This window comes from Macrosteles quadrilineatus, unplaced genomic scaffold (genome assembly GCF_028750875.1).
Source record: "Macrosteles quadrilineatus isolate MER2022 unplaced genomic scaffold, UCM_ALF_1.0 Scaffold_21__1_contigs__length_2333173, whole genome shotgun sequence".
Lineage (NCBI taxonomy): Eukaryota > Metazoa > Arthropoda > Insecta > Hemiptera > Cicadellidae > Macrosteles > Macrosteles quadrilineatus.
The window spans coordinates 1308998-1316571 of NW_026542614.1; positions in this window are offsets into that span (position 1 = coordinate 1308998).

Sequence of the window (7574 nt, forward strand, 5' to 3'; positions counted from 1 at the left end):
AACCAAGAATAATTTATGAATTCAAGGGGGTGCTTTTTGATCATAATAGTGAAGAATGTTCTATATAACGTAACGTCATGCAAGAGATTGATATATCATAGAGAGTGTTTCCAAGTATAGTTAGAGATTTGTACTCAAGAGTGAACTATGATTTTAAGTGTTTCAGGCTTATTAGTCTAATATCACAGAGAGATAATTTTACAGAAAACTATAATATCATAGAGAACTAATATTACAGAAATCCAATAGCATAGATAGAATTTAACTTTATTAAATTAAAATTGAACAAAAACTATATATTATGTGTTATATTTTTATATTGAAACTGTTGCTACATTTAGGAGAAAAATATGAACTCAAACCCACAAAATAAGGAACCAAAACAAACAATAACCAAAACATAAATTATTGATAAAAATATTAAAAATTTGAACTAAAAACCTACAAACCATTTCTTCTATTTTTATTCTTGAAAATTTAAGCGGTAACTAAGGAATAAGAAGCTTCGTTAATGTTATTGTTATTATTTATATCATGGTAAAATTTAAATTATTGCGATATTAATATCGAACCAGATAAATATCAATATTTATCGTTACTCATACATATATCGTAGGTTCTCTGTGGAAGTGTACACCTTTGAGAATTATCAGCAAAATGAATTCTCAAATTTTCTAAGATGAATATTAATAATGTTTATGTCAGATGTGTTGATCTATTTACTAAGTCTTAAAGTTTGAGTGGGTTCTACCGGCAGCCTGAATTTTAATTCAAGATGGCGAATCATATAATCACATGTGAAAAAGTCTATTCAAAATGATTATGTGAATACTTAAAGAAAGAATTAGGAAGTTTGTGGTCATCCAGTGTATAGTTTGGATCTTTGCGAATATTTTGCAGTTTATTTAACTCGATAAACACTTACTAAATTTTGGTAAGGATATCTCATAGTAATATTAGGCTAGTTAAGTAGTTGATTGATTACCGTGCCCGCTTAAAAATCAGATGGACTCTCGTTTAACCCTTAGCAAATAGTTTTTTGATGGCCCCAAACTGAGTCCAACAGTCCTTATGATTTGTGGGCTTTTCAGGTTGTTACTCCTAACTAAAAAATACTCAAGCAGTCTTATTTTCAGTAAGATACATTAGGCATCTCCATTCTACTCATCCTTCATTCATATGCCTACTGGGTTCAGATAATCCCAACTAAATTGTATATGATAATACGATAAGGTAAGAGTGCATGATCTTGATCAACATGTCAGATAAGGAAGAACGGCAAAAGAACATTCTAACCACATCTTGAATGAGAAACATGGTTTGAATACAAAATTTTCATTCAGATTCAGCCATGCATATTAAAAACAACGAAGAAAAGTGAAGCTAAGGGTCGGGAGTCAAGGTATCGAACATCATGGACAACATTGTGTGACTCTTGCCGTACTGTTGAAAGAGCGTAACGTGAAGTTGTGCAGGAAACTTTCTTTTTAGGGAAATAATCAGAGAGTGAGGCCCTGGGACCCTTTAAAGTTTCGTATTTCTCCATAAGATTAACATGGAAAAAAAATTATTATGCAACTCCAGCTATTGTCAGAAATTAAAAGTGAGAAGAAGAACATATGTTAATTTTAAACAGTCAATAAGTTTGCTAATTTTACAGTTTGCTACATACATTTACTGACTTGGTTGAAATGAAACATTTACTATTTGAATTCGGGTTGGCATAAATATTACAATGGAAAAAAGCGAGGGAGCCTAGATACATTTTTTTAAAGAAATCTTTATTGTTTTTCCCATACAACAAACAAACACAAAAATACATTTACATATGAAAAAAAGAAAAAAAAACAATAACCACCTTAGGTTAAAAACCTATGTTGGTGGATTTATGTACACTTTCTTATGTTCTAAAAATCGAAGAGGCGGTTTTGTCCGGTCACTTATATCAGATATATACTTATAAATTGATATATTCTGTTATGTACATCTTGAATATTTCCATAATCTTTGGGTCGAATCTTTTAAAGTTTTTAGAAATTATGAACGTTATTCCTTTTAAAATAACGCCTCTAATACTTAGAAATTGCTCGAATTCGAGCAACAGGGACACTAGTACTTATTTAATACGCAAGCAGATTTTTAGTGACAATTACTCCTCCGAAACTACTGAACCGATTGTCATGTTTTTGGTGTCATTGGAAAGAGTGTAAGGTGAAGTTGTGCACGAAACTTTCTTTTTAGGGAAATAATGAGAGAGTGAGGCCCTGGAGCCCTTTAAAGTTTCATATTTCTCCATAAGATTAACATTGGAAAAAAAAATTGTTATGAAACTCCGGCTGTTGTCAGAAATAAAAAGTGAGAAGAAGAGCATAGGTTAATTGTAAACAGTCAATAAGTTTGCTAATTTAACAGTTCGCTACAAATATTTGCTGACTTGGTTGAAATTAGTTTAGAAAATAACGCCTGTAATACTTAGCAATTGCTCGAATTCGAGCAACAGGCACACTAGTAAGACTTAAAACATATATTGACGCTTATACTATTACTCACAGGACGGTAAATATACAAAAAAGATGGTAAGTGGTGATCGATTTCGATTGGACACTCCAATCATCATCAGAACCAATAGGATCTATCTACATAAATCAAAAAAACTTTTAATAAATATTATATCATAAGTTTGAATACATATTTTTAAGAGACAGGTAAATTAAAAAATCAATACGTAGGCCTACTCATAAAAAACACTGAAGTATAAATATAGGAATTCGTTTAGTTGAAATGGAGTAAAGAGGAAGAGTATAATGGGAAAAAGGTAATATCCTGTTGTTTGCATGGGAATGATGGGAACTCGTGCTGCTAAGCTATTACAGCTACAATCTAATTTCACTGAGTCGCATGTTGAATTTGGAGGACAGTAAAAAGCAGTATTGGTTGTAAAATGCAAGGACTCTAGTAACTTTAAACCAAGGTCACTGAATTGCCACATACAGGATGGTTCAGTTTGCTTAATTTCAAAAAAATCAAATCAAATCAAAAATTCTTTATTTATTTCATGCACATAGGGTACATATAAATAGTGTCAAACAATTATATTAAAAATACATCAGTCTCTGAACCTTAACTATTTTAACACACGTTGTCCTGAAATATACTTTTTAGTTCTTTTGTGAACAAAGGTGGAAAACTCATGTAAAGAATATATTGGTTTGTTTACTATGAACTCTTTGAGTTTCTTCTTACATTTTTCAATATTCTTTTCAGACTTTTATATTTTTTGGTAAATGCATAAAGAATTTCTTTCCCGAATATTGGTTTTTTCTCGTACAATTTTTATCTGTGATGATTTGGGATTATTTAATTTTTATACCTTGTATTGTGCTTGTGGCATATGGAAGATTTAGAACTTACTGCCTCATTTTTAGAAATTAGTATGCAGTCATAGATGTATTGTCCATAAACTGTGGGAATTTTAAGATTTACAAAGTGTTCCTCTTTGGCTGATTGATCATAGTTTAGTTTAAGAATTATTTTTATGGCTCTTTTTTGTTCTTTCAAGATACTGTCCAAATTTATTTTCCCTGTTGCTCCAAAAAGACATAATCCAAAACTTATGTGTGAGTGAATATATGAAAAATAGATATGACGTAGTGTCTCCGATCCACAGTATAACAACATTTTCCTAAGAGCATATATACCAGAGTTAACTTTTGTTAACACCCTACCTACATGATCATTCCAATCTAAATTTGCATCCACTGTTAAACCAAGGAAGCATGTACTTGTCTTCTCCTCAATCATCTGTGAATCTGACATAGTAGTTAAATTATAATTTTTTTATTTTGGGCAGTTTTAAATTGTATGAAGTTAGTTTTTAGTGTATTTAGTAACAAATTATGATTTTTTAAGTAATCGTTTAAATTTTCTGGCTCTACAAAAGATTGTATTTCAATTTGTTCTATTTGATGTTATTTTTAAATTGGAATCATCAGCGTACAGATAAAGCTGACTCTGTTGTTCTTATAAGACAGAACCTTATTTATATCCTTGAGATATATTATAAAAAGCAAAGGTCCTAATATTGATCCCTGTGGGACACCATATTTTACTAGTTCCAGGTCTGAAACTATATTCGTTGATTTGTTATTCGGTGACAAATGTTTTACTTCTACATGCTGATACCTATTTACCAGAAATGTATTAAACCAATTTAGAGATGTTTTTGAAATGCCAATATTCTTTAATTTTTCTATTAAAATTGGATGATTAACACTGGCAAATGCTCTTGAGAGGTCCATAAATATACCAGTTGTATGTTTGCCCTCGTCAACTGATTCTATTACTGATTCTATGAAGGATACTGCCGCACTAATAACAGATCTTCCTGACCTGAAACCGTGCTGTAAGTCATCAAATAAGCTATGTTGCTCTAGATATGATGTTAATTGTACAGAAACTATTTTCTCAAATATTTTAGAAACCGAAGGAAGCAGAGCTACGGGTCTATAATTAGAAACATTTTTAGGATCATCTTTTTTATGGATTGGAATTATTTTGGCTATATTAAGTTGTTCCGGAAACAAACCAGAAATGAAAGAAGAATTAATCAGGTGACATAAAACTTTGGTTAAGTATTGGCTTGCTCCCTTTAATACTTATACAAAATAATCAACCATATAGGCTACAATTAAAAAAATATGTTACTTTTCACAATTTTCTTAGAGTATCACAAGATTACCATACCATTGTTAGGATACACAAATAACTTTCAAACAAAGGGGGATTCATACGACAGAAGGGCCATAGAGTAACATTTTTTTTGTAAAATTTTGACTTTTAAACTCAAAATTTTGACTTTTATTCTCAAAATGTTGACTTTTAATCTCAAAATTTTGACTTTTAATCTCAACGTTTGACTTTGAATCTCAAAGTTTTGACTTCCAATCTCAAAATTTTGACTTTTAATCTCAAAATTTTGACTTTTATTCTCAAAGTTTTGTCCTAAAATGTCAAAATGTTGACTTCTATCTCAAAATTCATTAAATTCTACAACGTCGTATTTATTGCAAGCGCTTTTACAACTGGAGCTCAATTACTGTTTAAATCATCTGGGTTTGAGTGTTAAATTACCACCAAACTCCTTAAGTAGTCCTACTATAACCATAGAGATAAATAGATAGACTGGAGTCACTACTCTCTGGTTGAACAAAAGAGAAAAGCGTGCCATCCAAGATTGCCGCTTGTGCCGTTATGTTGGTCATATTGTCTCAGTTGGTTGTACTTGTAAAAAATAACTACATCTTTGAGATTAAAAGTAAAATTTTTGAGATTAATACTCAAAATTTTGAAATTAAAAGTCAAAACTTTGAGAATAAAAGTCAAAATTTTGAGATTAAAAGTCAAAATTTTGAGATTAAAGTCAGAATTTTACAACAACAAAAATGTTACCCTTCTACGCCGTCGTAGATTCATGTAGCGCAATGCGTTTTCATTTTATATATTTCTTGAAAATCTAAATTTAAAAAGTTTTCTTTCGATAAGTAGGTACAGTAGTATTTCCTAGTTTTCCCCTTCTTTCAAGAACATTTTTAATTCCTCAAAGTTGCCCTGCTCTTGGCAACATAAAGTTGTCCATGATTATAAATTACTAGTCTTGATTTTATTTAGTGATTGTCCTTGAGCTTAGTATTTTTCATACAAAATGCTAAGTTGAATCTTATTTTGTTGCACTGTCAATTAAATGCTAATGTGGTTATGTGGTGCCTCAAGGCAGCTTTTTTTATCCAAGGGATCTGGCTATAACCACCTTCATTGATAACTTTGCATTGTATCAAATTTGTAAACATTGTTGTAGCTTGCACGGTTTATTAGTCCTTTTTTCTGTTTTAGCGAATGTCCCATAAAGGAAATTTGCTATTACCGTAGGTCTCATGGGAAGACCTGGGCCCGGGACCGATTTACTTTTTCGTTTTGATGTCCCCAGAGGCCAAAAAACACCATCTGTTAAAATTCATATATGTGTGTCTGTTAGCTTGATAACTCGAGGAAAAATGATGCGATTTCAATGAAATTTGGTACAAACATGTAATTTGAATGAGTTTGTGAACCCGCATAATCTGACCATGGGAACGGGGTTTTATGGGGGAGTTTATAGGTTACAAATTGGTTTTCCTTGTTTTTGACCCTGAAAAAATAAAATTTCCCAATTTCTCTCTAGACCATTTTGAAGAGCTTGAAAAACAAAAAAATCAGTACATCGAAGTGTTTTTGTACGGTTATTGGTTACAAAGAAAATTTAAAAAGTTTAAATTTAAAATTCCAATGTAATTCTTGATTCCTTTATGACACTTACTCTTTTACTGGTTTTCAAGATATTCTAAATTAAATTTATCACATACCGTAATGAGATTGGTATTCCCCACCATAGGCCTGTAGTGGTGGGGGGGGGGGGCTGCACCCCCAGCTTTTGGGGATGTCTTTAATAAAAATACAATTTTAGCTTATTTTTAGACTTCATAGTGCTGATATGTTGTGCATGGCCCCCAAAAATGTTGATCACGGGATGCCTATGTTCCACACATTGCCTCGGCTGAAATCATAATAACCCATCTGAAGTTAAATTATATGCATCTTGAAAATGATTTCACCATTACAAGTTTACCATGATTATTTCACTACAAAAAAAAGTAAAGAACTGTAAACACTGCATTTTACAGCAATTTTTGTCGAATTATTTATTTTTTGACGATCAAGTATACATTGTAACGTAATGATTTTATTGCCCAATTACTGACCAAGAGTCTGATGTAAACTTAGTTAGTTTTTCAATTATTGTAAAATGAAGGCCACCCCTCCCCACTGCTGAGGCAGGGTCCCATATCCAGATTGCACAGATGGCAGCAGACTAGCACATTGACAGCAAGTTCCACTCTATTGAGTGATAGAAGAACAAACTAAAGGTGAGTCACAACTAGAAATATTGCAGAAAGTTAGTACCTATTGATAAGACTTCAACATGCATTTTGAAACAAAATTTAAAAAGATGACATTTTAAATAGAAGAAGTTTAAAATTATTAAGCTTTATTTAAAGATGAGGTTTGTGTCTGGAACACAATAAATTTAGTATTTTAGGACCAATTATGATATTTGGCTTAAACGTGTAGGGCTGGATACATTTAAATCTTAAACGAGTTTGTGAAGGAGCAGGATCGGGTCTAGGTAACAAATATTGAGTTAAATAGGGTTTCAATTTTTTTTATTTTTCCTTATTTTAATGTCAAATTTTTATTAAAATCATCGTATAGAGCTTAAAAAAAACTTGTTTTAAGCGTTGTATGATATAAGGTTTACAGAGAAATTAAAAAAAAACTGTGCATTTAAAATTCCCCCTGCTATTTTTATAAAGGTATAAGTAAACTGTTAGTTGTAGTTTGCTTGCTTATGAATGGATTTTGAAAGATTTTTCAAATTTTTTTTTCATTCTCTGTAGCAGCAAACCTAGGTACTTATAAACCAATGTGCGTTATTAAAAAAAATCTGACAAGTTTAATGAAATATTTTTAGACAAATGAAA